The sequence below is a fragment of the Doryrhamphus excisus genome, chromosome 11 (genome assembly GCF_030265055.1).
Source record: "Doryrhamphus excisus isolate RoL2022-K1 chromosome 11, RoL_Dexc_1.0, whole genome shotgun sequence".
Taxonomy (NCBI): Eukaryota; Metazoa; Chordata; class Actinopteri; order Syngnathiformes; family Syngnathidae; genus Doryrhamphus; species Doryrhamphus excisus.
Genome location: NC_080476.1, coordinates 11,422,501 through 11,440,151, shown reverse-complemented (window position 1 = coordinate 11,440,151; position 17,651 = coordinate 11,422,501). Strand labels below are relative to the sequence as shown.

General features: G+C 37.5%; 1 protein-coding gene across 1 annotated transcript in view; it reads right to left on the bottom strand.

Moving 5' to 3' along the window:
* Nucleotides 1-6,092: 6,092 nt before the first annotated feature.
* si:ch211-250g4.3 (uncharacterized) overlaps nt 6,093-17,651 on the bottom strand; it is a 90,156-nt gene continuing 78,597 nt past the window's right edge. Inside the window, exon 6 of the transcript XR_009132102.1 lies at nt 6,093-6,217. The gene's annotated coding sequence lies outside the window, so the exon portion shown is untranslated. The remainder of the gene's footprint in view (nt 6,218-17,651) is intronic.

Below are 17,651 nucleotides of genomic sequence, written 5' to 3'. Positions count from 1 at the left end.
TTGTTTTGTAGATTTCCTACCTACCTTTTGGGTGTTAGTTTGCTGTGTGGCGATTTTAGCCTTCTATCTAAGAAATATTTAAGACATAAGTAGCGATGTGTACACTGCAAATTACAGTAAAATAATTTTCCAATGGAACGTAAGAGCCTCCAGCTAGTGTAATATATCATGGATTAAGGAATTCAAAATCTAGTGGAATTTTTTTATGCTCAAATTTTGCCAAAATGTTTGTTGGTTAATCATGCAAAAATATTGCTGCTATATGCCCAAATACTGCATTTTCCATTTTTAAATTCTAAACTTGTATTAGAACTTGTTTTGTAGATTTCCTACCTACCTTTTGGGTGTTAGTTTGCTGTGTGGCGATTTTAGCCTTCTATCTAAGAAATATTTAAGACATAAGTAGCGATGTGTACACTGCAAATTACAGTAAAATAATTTTCCAATGGAACGTAAGAGCCTCCAGCTAGTGTAATATATCATGGATTAAGGAATTCAAAATCTAGTGGAATTTTTTTATGCTCAAATTTTGCCAAAATGTTTGTTGGTTAATCATGCAAAAATATTGCTGCTATATGCCCAAATACTGCATTTTCCATTTTTAAATTCTAAACTTGTATTAGAACTTGTTTTGTAGATTTCCTACCTACCTTTTGGGTGTTAGTTTGCTGTGTGGCGATTTTAGCCTTCTATCTAAGAAATATTTAAGACATAAGTAGCGATGTGTACACTGCAAATTACAGTAAAATAATTTTCCAATGGAACGTAAGAGCCTCCAGCTAGTGTAATATATCATGGATTAAGGAATTCAAAATCTAGTGGAATTTTTTTATGCTCAAATTTTGCCAAAATGTTTGTTGGTTAATCATGCAAAAATATTGCTGCTATATGCCCAAATACTGCATTTTCCATTTTTAAATTCTAAACTTGTATTAGTACTTGTTTTGTAGATTTCTTACCTACCTTTTGGGTGTTAGTTTGCTGTGTGACGATTTTAGCCTTCTATCTAAGAAATATTTAAGACATAAGTAGCGACGTGTACACTGCAAATTACGGTAAAATAATTTTCCAATGGAACTTAAGAGCCTTTAGCTACTGTAATATATCATGGATTAAGGAATTCAAAATCTAGTGTATTTTATTTAATGCTCAAATTTTGCCAAAATGTTTATTGGTTAATCATGAAACATATTGCCGCTATATGCCCAAATACTGCATTTTCCATTTTTTAATTCTAAACTTGTATTAGTACTTGTTTTGTAGATTTCTTAACTAACCTTTGCGGTGTTAGTTTACTGTGTGACGATTTTAGCCTTCTATCTAAGAAATATTTAAGACATAAGTAGCGACATGTACACTGCAAATTACGGTAAAATAATTTTCCAATGGAACTTAAGAACCTTCAGTTAGTGTAATATATCATGGAATAAGGAATTCAAAATCTAGTGGAATTTTTTTATGCTCAAATTTTGCCAAAATGTTTGTTGGTTAATCATGCAAAAATATTGCTGCTATATGCCCAAATACTGCATTTTCCATTGTGATGGCAAACAGGCTTAAAAAAAAACAACATTGCGTCACTTCCTCCCTACTACAGTACATATACACATACATACTGGATGATCAAAGGAAAACACACATTAGTCGCATGCAGCTGAGCGGTTTGAAGAGAAAAGAGGCGGGATTACAGGCTAGCAGAGGGGTACAAAAAAAAAAAAAAAGAACCAGTGAGACGAGAGGGATAAAAGCGTCTCTAAGCGTTTCTCTGCTCGTGTGAAGTCTGTTGCTCGGCCATGTGGGATAACCCTGCCGCTGCCGCCGGTTAGAAGCCTTTGAGATGACTTCATCCATATTGCATCGTCTTTACCATCAGGGAAAAGATGGAAGTAAAGCCAAAGATATACGGTACTTTTAACCGAGAGCGAATTGGGAAGAATGGAAAAGGAAGGATATTTAAGAACAGAGAGAAGCCTTTATGCTAAATGACAACACTTCTGTCCCAGTATAGGCGCCCCGGGGGCAGGCAGAGACCCGAGTCATTGAAATGAAGGGGGGGTGCATGTCAGAAAATATACACACATGCATTCACAAAGTGTGGCAGCATCACAGAAGACCCCTCTACCATCATAAATGGGTCCCATCATAAATTTGAGAGAATGACACTTTAATAGTCCTTAAAGTCACAGTAAAATAGGGCTCTTGTCTTCAGCTTCTTTACATCAAATATTGTATTAGGGCTTATGTGCACAATTAAAATTTTGGCAATTTATTTCGATGTAAAACTCCATTATGTTCTCTGCAATCAGATGATGATGTGTCCAAACGTTTTCCAGCGATGGCCACTTTTATATTTTGTAGATATGCTAAAAAGTTTGATATTTCAGGAAGTAAATGCATCTCCGCTTTGTGATAAAAGTGAGAAAGTTTGTGTTTTTCGTATGAATTTTGGTTTCCTTTTTTCTTTTTTTTTTTCAAAAATTTCCAAATATTTCAACTTTCTTCTTAAATAATTTTGATCAATTATTTTTTTCATAATATTATGACTTTATGTGCATATTGTTTTGACTTTTTTCCATAATATAACTTTTCCCCAATTTAATTTTCCCAAAAAGTTACCTTTTATTTTGTTGGTTTCTGATAATATTACTAAATTAAATATATAAAAATATAAATAAATATAAAATATAATATAAAATATTAAATATATAACTTTTACAAAATAACATTTGTTTATAATTCCAAGTTAATTTTTGAAATGTTTTCTCATTGTAATATGATATTTTTCTCTCAATATTTTGACTTTATTCTTAAAAAAGATACCACTGTTTTTTCATTGTTGCCCCCCCCCCCCAACTATTTCAACTTTCTTTGGGAAAATGTTCTTCTAGTAATTATGAATTTATTCCTATAATACTTTGACGCCATCACTTTTTCCGCAACCTAATTTTTTTCAAAATCGCAAATTTGCTGTATGCATTAATGTTTCAACTTTATGCTTATAAAATTACATTGTTTTGACTCATAATAGTTCAACATTATTCTCATAAAATTTAATATCTTTTAACTTTCTTCTTTTAATATTTTGACTTTATTCTTGTTTCAATTTTTGCTGTTGCTTTCTTGTTAAATAACATTTTTTGAATGTGCCACAGGCTCAAAATGGCCCTGAAGCCGCACGATGGACACCCCTGCCATAGGAAATAGTCAAAATAATCTGTTCCAGCATCAAACTATCACCATCATAAAACCTTCATTAACTTTACAGGCAGTGTTTTGAATAACATTGTCATACAAGTGTAAAAAGAAGCTAAGTCTGTATATAAAAACCTGATACAATTTGGACCTCAACCAACATTTTTAGGGAAAACTATGCCTCAAAAAATCAAACAAAACTGTCATCACGCGAGACCGGTCATGGCAAGGATGTGTGATGGTAACCATAGAAATATACTTGAAAAACAGTGAGAAATGTTAAAATTAGGGATGTCTGATATTGGCATAAAAATGCGATATCTGTATCAGGTTTTTTTTTTTCTATCAGGAAAACCGATATTAAAAGAAGGCGGTATACAACATGCGTCTTCAGTCCATGTCATGTTACATACAGAAAAAAAATCGGTATCAGAAATTGGAAGTTGGACAATATCGTTTTTTTGGCCCAAAAAAAAGCCAATATCGGTCATCCCTTGTTAAAATCGGTTAACTATGAAGCCATTGTGGGGATCTACGCATGTCCATGTGGACCCGGTCTGCGCAACAATCTGGTAATCTGCAGGTTTTATGAATTGGTTAGCATCGTAACAAAGTCGTGACCCAGCGACGATAGAATATGCGGAAAGTTGGGGGTGGGGGGGTGCAATGTTGGTGGGAAGATGGTGGGAGGGACGACGGGGATGATGGCCTCTTTAGTGGTTGTGTGATCTCAGCCACCAGTTCCACAGCTGGTGCACCAGCAGGCAGCCCAGCCTGGCCATATGCTGCCTGGGCTGCTCCCATTGCTCCCATTATCCTCAGCGGAGCCACACTACCCCCCCTCCCCCCCCCACCACCACCACCCCAAACCCACTCATCATAACCCCAAACCACAAGCGCTCGCAGCCGCTGCTATTATTGCTTATTATTATTGTGATTTGATATCTATTGCATTGGATTGTAGCATACATTTTTTTGGAATGTACCATATACAATATATATGGTGTAGGCCAAATAATCCTTAAATATTATTATAATTATAATTCTTAAATTTATAATGAAATAAATAACATCTATATCCAGATACACTCCAAAAAGTACAGTATATGTTGTACAAAGTTTTGTTTGGTTCCAGTTTAATTTTCCCATAATAATAAATAATAAAGGTATTTAAGCTAAAAAAAAATAATTAAGAATTCTTAAAATATCCTTGTTCTGTCTCCCATCTCACCCTCGTACTCGTTTTCATGCATTTTACAGTTTCCCCGCACCCTCCCTCCTTTGCCTTTTTAGCCTCAAGGCTTTTCTCAAGTCTTGGAGTCCTATTAGCCTCAACGCTAGCCCTCCCCTTGCTATATTACACCCCATACCCCCCACCCCACCCCTCTCTCGTCCGCCCTGTGTGGGCCCCCACCCCGTCGAACGCTTGGAGTCGGCTACAGTTTCACAAGTCTCACTGCTGTCACCTTTCCACTCAGCTTCAACGCATACATAAAGATACGTTTTAATGGTTTTATAATAATTGGTCACTGTAAAATCGATTGATCTGACCTTTTGACTTCTATGAACTTGGTTTCGATAATGTTCAGGATCAATCGTTTGTTTTTGTTTTGATGAAGTTTAAATAGGCTTTGTTAATAATTGTGACTGAAACGAAAATAACGGAACAATCTTTGAATCTGAATTTGCGGATCGAGAAGTTTGGGTCGTGATGAAAAGTCGATGAATTTGTTGGACGGTCAAAGCAAAGTTCAGCATCCGTTCAAAATGATCTTCAGGGTGAAAGTCCACCTGGATTCTTTGGTTTTGGTTTCATCCAGGAACGCATGACTGAGGTGAAAACAATCTAATACACAAAGCACATCTGTAGTATCAGATCCTACTACGGTCATACTAATACATAACTCTTATCTATGTCCGACTCACAACAATTCAGGACCTGATACATTTTTTTGTCCGATGGTATTACCAAGGAATTCTACCAAATTCCATAAAGAATGCATAAAAAAACTGTCTGGATTCATCTTGTAAAAATGTATAAATTTGTACGGTCAAACCAAATTAAATTCTTGGAAAACCTTTAGATACCGACATTCATATTTTGAATATGATACACAATCGGAGAATTCGTTCTACGGGCACAAAATTTGATTAAAATTTCATATAAAACTTAACGTAATTCTTTGTTCTGGACTGGTTCTAGCGTGATCAGTTCACACAGCTATCATGCTAATTTACATATGACATATTTACATATGAAATTCTGAAATTTGTTCAAAATTTATTTAGGTTTATGCTAACATATGATCTTCATACTGATTCCAGGTCTGGATGCCACATTGGAAAAGTCATTACCGTATTTTCCGGACTATAAATCGTACTTTTTTTCGTAGGTTGGCTGTTCCTGCGACTTATACTCCAGAGCGACTTATAAATGAAAAAAGTGTTTATGTTACATAAACACTGGACACTTTTTCTGTTTATGTTTATTTTTTGTGTATCTGAATAACCATTGTGTTAGCATATCTTACACCTATTCAGCCTGTTGTCTATTCTTTTATTGTTAGAACTTGCCTTCCAAGAGGACGTAATGTCTGTTTTGGTTAAGTAGTTTGTAAAATAAATTACCCATAAAAATGCGACTTATACTCCAGTGCAACTTATGTATGTTTTTTTTTTAACGTAATTATGCATTTTTGGACTTGTACGAATTTATAGTCCAGAAAATTCAGTAATTCGTTTTTATGACCACGCCAAATCTACACACCAAATACCTTTTTATCATCAGTATAATCAGGAATCCTGATCCGGTTTCCGGTCCCTGATCAAGTCCCCCTTCACACATTTACCCCACGCCAGCACACACTGAGTGACTGAGTGCACCTGATACTTCAGGCTGCGGTTTCCGGGGTCAGGCCCGCCTCTCTTTGGTCGACTCGGGACGGCGAGGCGGTCGGGGATGTTGTGTGTATGCGTTGGTGTTTGTTTGCTCCAAGCGGCACGACGACAAAAAAAGATCGGGTTTCTGCGAGGAAGAAGAGAAGAAAGTCGGAGTCAAATATGACACCTCATCTCGGAGTCATACTCCCCCCACCATTCGAGAAACCCCAGTACACACACACACACACACACATACACACTCAGTGAGACTCCCAACTCTAATAAATATTTCAAACGTGGAAAGTTTAGTAAACAAAGGTGTGTGTGTGTGTGTGTGCGTGCTGTGTGTTTCTATAAAGAGGTGAGAAGTTACCCAAGAGACGGCAGCCTATCAGGGGAAAAGGTTATAAGTGTGTGTAACAGACTGATTCCATATGTGTGTGTGTGTGTGTGAGCAAAAACATCACAACTAAAGCTTGAATTGAATTACGGTAGCGTTATATTTAAACCGTCTTGTCATGGATAATATCGTTACCATGACAACACACCAATCGCAAAACTAGATAATGTTCATTCTAGTAAGTTCTTGCCCGTGTAACTTGCAGCCGTGTGACAACAAGAGACATTTAAAGACCACCAGAGCTCAAAGTCACAATGATGGCAAAGGTCAAAGGTCAGAGCAGGATGAATTGGCTGTGTTTTGCGCCGTGTCACGTTGTCAAACGTTGTCAACTTTTTTTTCTTTTTTTTTTTCGCTCATTGAACGAGGAAATCGTGAGTAAAGTGGGAGCGATCCTCATAAATCTTTAAGCGAGCTTTGTTTCGCCTCGGCGTATGTAATTAATACATAATTAATATTTAAAGATCGACTCGTTTATCAAATTTAATTTCGGCACCGCGACGAGAAAAACAAACACGAAACGGAGGAAGCTTGGCTTGATTGTTGTGTGTTGTTTGTTGGGTTTTTTTTGGTGGTGGGGGGGTGGTGATGAGAAGAAAGAAAGGAAGGCGGGGAAGTGAAATTAACGCTAATGAGGAAGAAATGAGGCGGCGTCCTAATGAGCCGACTCCAGTCCCTCAGGTGGATGAAGCTAATGCATCTTACCTGTGTTTAGAAAGCCTGCTTTTAGTTTAGCAATTTAAATGTTTATTCATTGTTGGGTTTTTTTCATTTTCTTCATACTTATATTTTATTCATACTGATGGGAATAATAATACCTGTTCAAGTTTTCATACAGTAAAAAAACATACACTATTCGGAAGTGTTCCGATCAGTCCACCAGTAAAATCAGCCGATATCAATACGTTTAAATGTACTACTATCTGTGAGAGCTACTTTTACAAAATAAAAAAAAGAGCCAAGAGCTACTCATTTTAGTTAGTATCATTTATTTGCATAGCTTATTTCAAGCCCAAATAAAACCAATATGCTTGTTCTACCAGAACATGAACAAAATGTTGGTATAACAACTCACGTTTTGTACTTCACAATGTATTTATATAAAGTATTCTTACATATTAACTGAAAAACCGAGTTAAAAAGCAGGTTTGCCCATATCTGCTGGGCCCCTCCAGCTGCATCCGCTGCCTTCTAGAGTGCAGATACAGCCGAGCTGGGGAAGCGGTGACACTGACATGCATCTGAAATTAATGTAATAGTACAAAAAAAAAAATCAGAAGAAGAAGAATTAATTAATTCATTTATTTTCTACCGCTTATTTTCACGAGGGTCGCTAGCCAATCACAGGGCACATATAGACAAACAACTATTCAAACAACCATTCACACTCATTCACATTCATACCTATGGACAAAATGTGGGAGGAAACCAGAGTACCCGGAGAAAACCCATGGTGGAATTGAACTCAGGTCTACTAGCTGTGAGGCCTGCGCGCTAACCACTCGACAACCATGCAGCCAACGGTCATAATTAATGTATAAGAATATTAAATACTGTTACTACTGGATGGGACTTTTTTCATAGTGCTTTTTTAAGAGCCAAGGAAATGTTATTTTCATAATGTCTAAGATAGGAAAATACATTGGCGTTTGACTTGTGCATTTTTCTAATACATTCTACAAAGTTCTAATTCCATCATAGGAGGCCTTTTGTCGCATGTATTATTTTAAGTGACTGACATTTATGAACTCGTCTCTGCTTCTCATTGCCCCGCCCTCTCTCTCATTGTCCCGGGCCTCAGGAGAGCACTGTTAAGTAGCACCACTTTAGCTTGTCAATACATTCAATGCAGCGCTTATTGACTTCCACTGGACAGGACGGGACCAGAGGACGAATGGCAGTGGGGAGAAACCAATGCAAACTTGCAAATAGGCAAAATCCAGAGTTTAAACGGTCAGAACATTGAAATTGTATTGTTTTCCTGAGCGTAAGCAAACATCTCTCATTGTAGTAGCAGTCAATCAAGCCAAGCCTTAAAAGACGGGATGTCAACGTTTGTGCCACACAAACATAGAAGGAAGATAAACACACAAGCAAAGTGACGAAGGCATCTCCGGGCTAATGGGTTAATATCATTCCGCTGCTCTCTGCCATGTTGAAGACAATTAGTCCGGAATGGAGTGGTGAATTTTTAATGAGCTCCACGGCAAAAGGTACGGGAGCGACAAGAGCGAGGGAGAAGGAAACAAGGAAGGGGGGGGGGGGGTGCGGTGAGAGTGGGAAGAAGGAAGTTGGCGGGGGTTATCGTTCCGTCCTTGGAGTGTTTGATTTTCAGCGAACTAAAATATGGGTGTTCAATTCCATCCTCGGCCATCATTAAAAATGGCTGCACGGTCGCCTAGTGGTTAGCACACAGGCCTCACAGCTAGGAAACCCGAGTTCAATTCCACCCTCGGCCATCTCTATGTGGAGTTTGCATGTTCTCCCCGTGCATGCGTGGGTTTTCTCCGGGTACTCCGGTTTCCTCCCACATTCCAAAAACATGCTAGGTTAATTAGCGGGGGGTTTCAAACGCATATCCAAAGGACAGCTGGAAGTGTTGTGTTTATCAAAGAAAGACCCATGGTGGCATACTTTGGCTAGTTCAAGTCCGCAGACTAAAAAAAAGTGTGATTTTAATCACACTTAAAATGATTGACAGCCTGCTAGTTTTTAGCAGTGAAAAGCGGGTTTTTGCTTTTTATTGACATTTTATTGACAAGGAGTTTAAATGTAACCTTATTACTATTATATATATTTTTTTTGGGGGGGGGGGGGGGGGGGGTCCACTGCATATAGTTGTTTTAAAACAATACTAGGAATCTCCCTTGTGTCTTTAAATGATTTATAAAGCTTATCGTCTGTCCAAATTCGATCAAATTTGTGAACTTTCTTCCTCAACAACCACCCACGAGTAGAAAAGTTTTACTGGACAAAAATCTAACTTTTTTGGGGGGGGCAACTTTGAACAAAAACAAATGAGAGAATGGAGACACTTTGGGGCGTACGAGTGCTGCTGTTGCTTTTTTTTTAATTTTTTTTACCAGACTAACATCTGACCCGTGGCCTGGCCAGTCACAATTAGAGTGAATGCGAGATGACTGATTGACAGACGCCTCCTCTGACTGGCTAGCTCCGCTCGCTGCGTGCCCTGAGGTGACGAGCGCTGGCGGCTGTCAATCAACACACCACCACCACCATCGCCTGCCTTTGCCTTTTTTTTTCCCCGAGTCTTGTATGGAGAAACACGGTAACAAAGGAAGAAAAAAAAACACAACACCATTAATTGGTTAATTGATCCTCGTCAGCAAACACATGAATTATTAATTGAATAGATGACAACAAATATGGCGGGGCGGGGTTTCTGAGGAGGCATAGGCATTGATTGGACGCTGATGTGGCTTCATAATGGAAGGATCATTGAACAGAGGAAAGTATTGATTGATTTTTTTTTTTTTTTTTTTACAGCCGCTCAGTCTGAGGATTACTTGGCAGAAGACTTGATTTTTAGTTTCTAACGAGAAGCTAAAGCTACTATCCAATTAAAAACATTGTCTTCTATCTACCTCTGCATGCGCTTTAAAAACTCGGTCAGTATAAGCAGTATTAATGCTGTTTAACGACATTACAACATTGGTTCTGTTGGTTCTGTGTTGTGCAATATAGTTGGAGAGATTCTTCACACTTTTTCATGATTAAATTTATGAGAATTCCCGCCCCAGAAAGGATCCATCGGTCCGTTTTGGTCAAAATGGAGCTGAACCAAAAGGTAAAGCTCTTAAATGACCAGTCGATCCACATTCCTACTCTCACCTATGGTCATGATCTTATGGTAGTGGTTTTATGATGGTATTTATTTCATCAATTACTCAATAAGTAATCATTAAAACAAATAAACTTAGCCTCTTGTCTTTGCACTTGAATGGAGAAACAAAGTGACTTTTTCTACAGAAGGAGGTTTATCCAAAGGTGTAGTGAGCCTTACATGACAAACTAAAAACTAAAGCCACTTTTGGGCTTGTAATACCCAATGTTATAGACATAATAACGCAAAATAAGGCAATTAAGACTTGTGCTTGTATGTGTTGCTATAAATGAAGAGTCTTGAACCAGTCATAATGTGCTATATAATTATATATATATTACTATATTGACAGTTACTATGGTACCCATTATGTCATTGTATGGTCATATCACCTCGTACTTTGGTACGTGACAAAAAATAATAATAATAATTAAAAAAAACTATATTAGGAAAGCAGGAAGTGAACAAATGTAACAGTTACTGAGTGTAAAAGCACCAGATGGAGGGGTAGGATTTAATAAGCTGTGCTTCTTCCTACTCCTTTTGGACATGTGGAACTGTGAACTGATTATGTGATGCATTCAATTGTAATCTGATGCATGTTCAAATGAAATAAAACCGTTACCATTACCAACGGAGGGTGGTGGTGGTGGGGGGGGGGGGGGGGGGGTAAAATGCAAATTTCAAATCCCGGATTAAGAGTATCAAAGCGAATATTTTTTTGGGGGGGCAAAGGCGATAAAGAGCGTACTTGTCAGGTTAATCCTCACCTGAAGCCCCGAGCTAACATATGGTACACGGGGCTCAAGGATCAACTATGCAAAGTCAAGCAATGAATGTTCTCCTGTTTCTGGGCACTGGATGTAAAAAAAAAAACAAAACATACACACCGACAGCTGTTGCTTTCCAACGCCAACGTGTAGCCTCGGTTTTTGTCATTAACTTGTCACTAAATTAAATAAATTTTGTTTAAATAAAGGTTAAAATTTCAAATACTTGAACCAATAAATTACATAATTAAAAAAAAAAATAAAAATAAGCTAAAATAATGGAATAGAAGCCCTGCCACTACACTACTGTATGTTCTCTGCTACTCCCCGGAGTGATGAAATGAAGTGCACCAGCATAATGCACTTTATTGATATGTGGACATGTCAAAACAACAAATTAGCATCCTGCCGTCCGAGACACACAGAGAGAGCAATATCATCCATACATCATCTTGCACCCATCATCAGAGCATTAATGCGTTTTGTTGATATCAGCGACTCTCAGGCCATTAGGAGCATCGATATGGAGTACGGCTAGAACCCTCCACAAAGTTACAGACCCGACTCCTTCCTCCATTTCACTAGCAGTTGCACAGCTTTGCTATGAGATATTGTTGTACCGTAAATGATGCTATTTTCGCTAAATTTAAAGAAAAAGCTACACCTTTAAAGATGCATAATGTATATTTGAACATATTAAACACACGTGTGACCACACACGCACACTGTAAATCACTGTCATGTTTACAGACAGATAAATGAATAAATGATGTGTGTGTGTGATGTATAATGAATGGCTCTTGTTCATTGCTCACATTCAACAGGCCATCATTCCGCAAACCACAACACCAATCGACCAATCACGAGGCTGCTTACATTGCTGTGGAAGTTACATGCATGAAAATATGACTAAAATATATACTAATCATAGCGCTTGTTTAATTAGCATGCAGACTTTCTTTTTTTTTCAAATTGACTGGCGAGGTCAGTTCAGACTCCATTATGGCGACTAAACGGGCAGCAGAAAGAGGATGAAAGAGACGCGGCTCAAAGATCAGTAGGGGCATTATGAGGAGGAGATGAGTGCAAAGCGCCCTGAGGGGAGAGATGCAAGAGGAAGGAGGCGAGGAGGAGGGGACTGATGATGACTTATTGTCCTTTTTATAGGTGCTGTTATGTAACGCCTTACTGTCTTCTTCCTCTACTGTCTTTGCTCCAGGCATTTGACTCCTGGATACGTTGGAAGTTGTCAGATTTTTTTTTTCAAAATATTTAAAAAAAAATATGCACACATGAATTTCAAAGGATTCTGAATTTTAAAATAAAAAATATTGAACAGGAATTTTTTTTATTTAAAAATGTATTTATTTATAATATTTTTCATTCAGTCATTCATTTTCTACCGTTTTGTATTAATAATAATTAACAACCAGTCCAAGGTATACCCCGCCTCTCACCTGAAAACAGCTGGTATAGGCTCCAGCACCCCCGCGACCCTCGTGAGGATAAGCAATAGAAAATGAATGAATGAAAAACATGAATGAAAACATGAATTTCAACAGATACTGAATTAAAATTTCTTTTTTTTTCAAAATATAAACAAATTATGAAAACATGAATTTCAACGAATTCAGATTTTTTAAATATTTAATAATTTTTAAATAATATTAAATGTGATTTTTTTGCTATTTAAAAATGTATTTATGTATAATATTTAATATAAATATTAAATTATTAATAATATAATGTTTTAATAAAATTTTAGATATAAAAAATTTAAATTAAAAAATTTTAATATATAAAAACCAGTCCAGGGTGTACCCCGCCTCTCACCCAAAGACAGCTGGGATAGGCTCCAGCACCCCCTGCGACCCTCGTGAGGACAAGCAGTAGAAAATGAATGAATGAAAACATGAATTTCAACGGATTCTGAATTTTAAAAAATTGTTTCAAAATATTAAAAAAATATGAAAACATGAATTTCAACAGATTCTGATTTTTAAAATAAATAATGTTAAATGTGAATTTTTTCGATTAAAAAATGTATTCATGTATAATATTTGTATTAATAATAATTAACAACCAGTCCAGGGTGTACACTGCCTCTTGCCCAAAGTCACCTGGGATAGGCTCCAGCATATACATAAACCATATAAAAACATAAACACAAAAGACAAGGATCTAATTTGGTTTCATTAGGAAAACAAGGCCACCCTTTCTTTTTTTTTAAACTGGAAAGTAACCTTTGACCCCTCTAACCTGCTCCCCGCTGGGGGCTGATGGGGCTGAACAATGGGACCTGCAGGCCAGCGCTCTGCACTTACAAGTGTTACAGCGGCGGGGGTCGGCCATGTTACCATACGCTCATGTCTGGCTGTCTGAGTGCGGTCCTCACTGAACACAAACACACACAAACACACACACACAGGAAGTGGTCGCTATCACAGGCTGGTCATTAGTTCTGACAACAAGTGAAGGAATAAAAGGATTTTCAGGGTGGTTGAGTTCGCTTTCATTCGTCATCTGTTAGAACGAGTGTGAACTCACTGTGACACGCAATTAAACCTGTCACTCTCGCACAAATTAATCGGTTAATTATGGAATTAATTAATTCAAATTCGAATTTGAAACACGCCTATTCAGTAGGAATGCTCCGATGAAAGTTTTATGCTGCTGATTCCGATACTGATCATCCATCAGCCGATACTGATACTGACACAGAAGCCATTGAGGTTTTACAGACCGTCACACTACCACCACCATATTTTACAGTTGTTGTTTTTTTTTTTACTGAAATCTGGTGTCAATTTTTCCAAAAAGCTCAACTTTTGTCTCGTCACACCACCGAGTATTTTCCGAAACGTCTTGGAGAGCGAGTCTAAATATTTTTTTTGTTCAAGAGTGGTCCTTTGGAAGTTGGTGTGGGGTCTTTTGTGACCTCTCGAAGAGCAACACCACTGTATAATTATGTTTATGTGTAATATTAGTTGCATTGTTTTATTCATTATTCGTTGTATGCCGTGCCATGCCATTCTATGCCATGCCAGGCTTTCTCTCTCTTGCCTTATTGCGTTACTTTATAGTGTCAGAATATTAGGAACAGCTACCTGTACATGCAAGCTGAAAAGTCCAGTTTTTTCCGTTATTTTTCCTTTATGTCCCACCTGCAGCTGTCTTTGTAAAATCACTTCATTTGTCTTTAAAGTTCAACAACAGATTTATCCTTTCTCTCTGTCTCTCTCTCTCTTTCTGGGGCGAGGCGAGGGAGCGTCTTCCTCTTGTCTGGTTATTGTTTGGCGAGAATAACAAGCATCAAACGGACGCACTTCTCTGTGGCGTGTGCCGCCGCCGGTCATTGTTACCAGGTGAGACTTTTGTGTTGACGGCGGTGGGTCACCTGAGGGGAGTGTATCAGGTGACCCCCCCCCCCCCCCACCACCACCACCACCCTGCTTGGCTATGTTGGCGGGATGTTTAAAAATAGTCAAGTCTGTTTGGTTTTGAACGGACAAAAGGTCGCAGGAGCCGAGTCAACTCTGATGTGTTCTGCTTTTTCTTTGGCTTTTTTTCAGGTTATCGGTGATGGCAAAAAAAAAAACAAACGTGTGATGATAACCGTAGATCAAGAAAGGGAAAAGTTCCTTTTTTGTGTGTTGCCTTTTGTGTTACCATGGCGACTGGCATTTGGCCCCAGGCTTGGTAGATAATGTAGAGTAGATCTATTGCTGTAGGTCTATAGTGTGTAAAATCTGTCTGTAAAATAATAATAATAATAATAATAATAATAATAATAATAATAATAATAATAATAATAATAATAATAATAATAATAATAATAATAATAATAATAATAATAATAATAATAATAATAATAATAATAATAACAATAACAATAATAATAATAATAATAATAATAATAATAATAATAATAATAATAATAATAATAAATAAACATTGTTGCTATTGCACTTACTAATGCTAATGCACTGAGTCTTCAACTCATTCAATACCAATTTTTTTCATGTTTTCAAATGTTTTTATAAACAAAATGTATCTTTCGAAATGTATCTTCTCCCAAAAAAAATTGTTCTCCCTTTTTGTTGGGAGCTGAAATTTTCCTGAAACTTACCTATGTATGTTCTATGACTGAAAAAGCTGATTTAAGACGAGAGTCAAATTTTTCTTTTGGCAGAATCCATGTTTATATAGCCATAGAACCCAATATAGTTAATTGGTGTTTAGCATTATTAGCTTGTGTCTCTTACTTGGACTTAGCCGGCATATTTAAATGTATTTGAATATATTTCCTTCAAAATGTTGTTGCTTTGTTTGTTAAGGCTTTATGGTTATCACCATGTATTTTTCCTGCCGGATGCTTAAATACCTGTCACCCCCCCCCCCCCCCCAAACCCCCCTGACATCCCACACGATGATAAATCACCAACATCCTCTGCAAAGGACGGCCATGATGGATCATTACAATAGGCTGCTAATTATCAAAGCAATGGTCCTACCCTCTGAATGTCAACACCCATAAAACGTTGCAGTGCGACTGATCGATGCCGCAACGTCAGCGTTGATTGTGAAGGCAAGTCTAATAGAATTTGTATTTTAGTAGTCCAGATCCAGTCGAGCCTAATACAGAAATATCACAAATAAATAATAGACTCCATAATAAGTAGATAAATAAATGAATAAACAAGTAGATAAATAAGTCCTTAGTCAGGCGGCCGACGCATTGTGCAGCAATGCTTGTCATTACCACACAGCCTTCAACCGTTTGACACCCCTGCACCACCTGAAGTTCTTTTGGAGTAAAAAGCACCTTAGATCATAATGATGGCGCCTGCTCTGTTGTGTCGTGTGGAAAACATCTCATATGGGATCCATATCAATTCCATTTTTTTATCATCAGAGAATACAAATTTCTTCCACCCTTCAATGTCCCATCTTTGATGCTCCCATGCAAATTCCCAACTGGCAGTTTTATTATTACTGACGGACATTTTTAGGGGGGGGTGGGGGGGGGGTCTGCCACTTGACTCTTCTGTTGTTCTTTTAAGAAGTCTTATGTAGTTCAATGAGCTGCACGGTGGAAAAGTGGTTAGCATGCAGGCCTCACAGCTAGGAGACCCGAGTTCAATTCCACCCATCTCTGTGTGGAGTTTGCATGTTCTCCCCGTGCATGCGTGGGTTTTCTCCGGGTGCTCCGGTTTCCTCCCACATTCCAAAAACATGCTAGGTTAATTAGCGACTCCAAATTGTCCATAGGTATAAATGTGAGTGTGAATGGTTGTTTGTCTATATGTGCCCTGTGATTGGCTGGCCACCAGTCCAGGGTGTACCCCGCCTCTTGCTCGAAGACAGCTGGGATAGGCTCCAGCACCCCCCGCGACCCTTGTGAGGATAAGCGGTAGAAAATGAATGAATGAATGAATTTTTAAAATTACTTAAAATATTAATTTAGATGTATTTTGATTTCTATTACTTTACATATTTTTATTACATTTTTTTGAAAATGTAAAATAATTGTATTACTTATTACAGTTAGAATCCACTGCATGGTGTATTAGTGGTTAGCATGTTGCATGCTGGCTGGCGGCCAGTCGAGGCTGTACCCACCCTAGTGAGCATAAGCGGTAGAAAATGAATAAATTAATGAATACATATATGATGTGATACAGTGCAATTCATATCAGTTATGATCAGGATAAATTGTTATCCAATACGATATAATGCCATAGGATATGCTAATATAAAGTATTATTTGTTACAATAAGATAAAATGCAACACAACGTATTATGTTAGTATTATTATTATTATTATTATTACAGAGTCAAAATGAAGTGTCAGGGTGAGTGACGCTGGTTCGGAAAATCTGCGACAACATCCCCTGTGTAACCTCCACTTTGGCCCGAACACGATGTCAAGATGGCATCACGACATGGATCGATATCTAGAGACGGGACTGGAAGATGGATGGAGTGCGGTCCCCTCTCATTTGTTCTGCTGTTCAATGGCTGGTCCACATTACCTGGATCACAGAGCACACACTCCCTGTGGGGGCGCACACACACATTTACATTCACATTGGTACTGCACGGCAAATAATCAATAGACAACACTTGCTTTGTCATTGGGAGTTCATTCTTACATTTTTTATCTCCACTTAGTATTGATTGGGTGCAAACATGGAGATGGGAGATCAGGGAAAGGACACAACATTAGGTACTTTTGATTTTTTGTACTTTTTTTTGTACAAAAAAAAAATTAAACATTAGAATATTTAAAAAAAATTTCATCCTAAATTTCAGAGGGAAAAACATAACTCTTTTGGATATGAATGACAAAAAGTTAGATCAAACAGCAAACATTTAGACTGAATAGTTATCCGTTTATATTATTTCTGTGTCACTCTAACCTTTGTCCACTGTACACTTTTTTTTGTAAAAAAAAAAAAAATGTAAAAATTAAAATATTTAAGTCAATTTTTTTATCCTAAATTTCAGAGGGAAAAACATAACTCTTTTGGATATGAATGACAAAAAATTTGATCAAATTTCC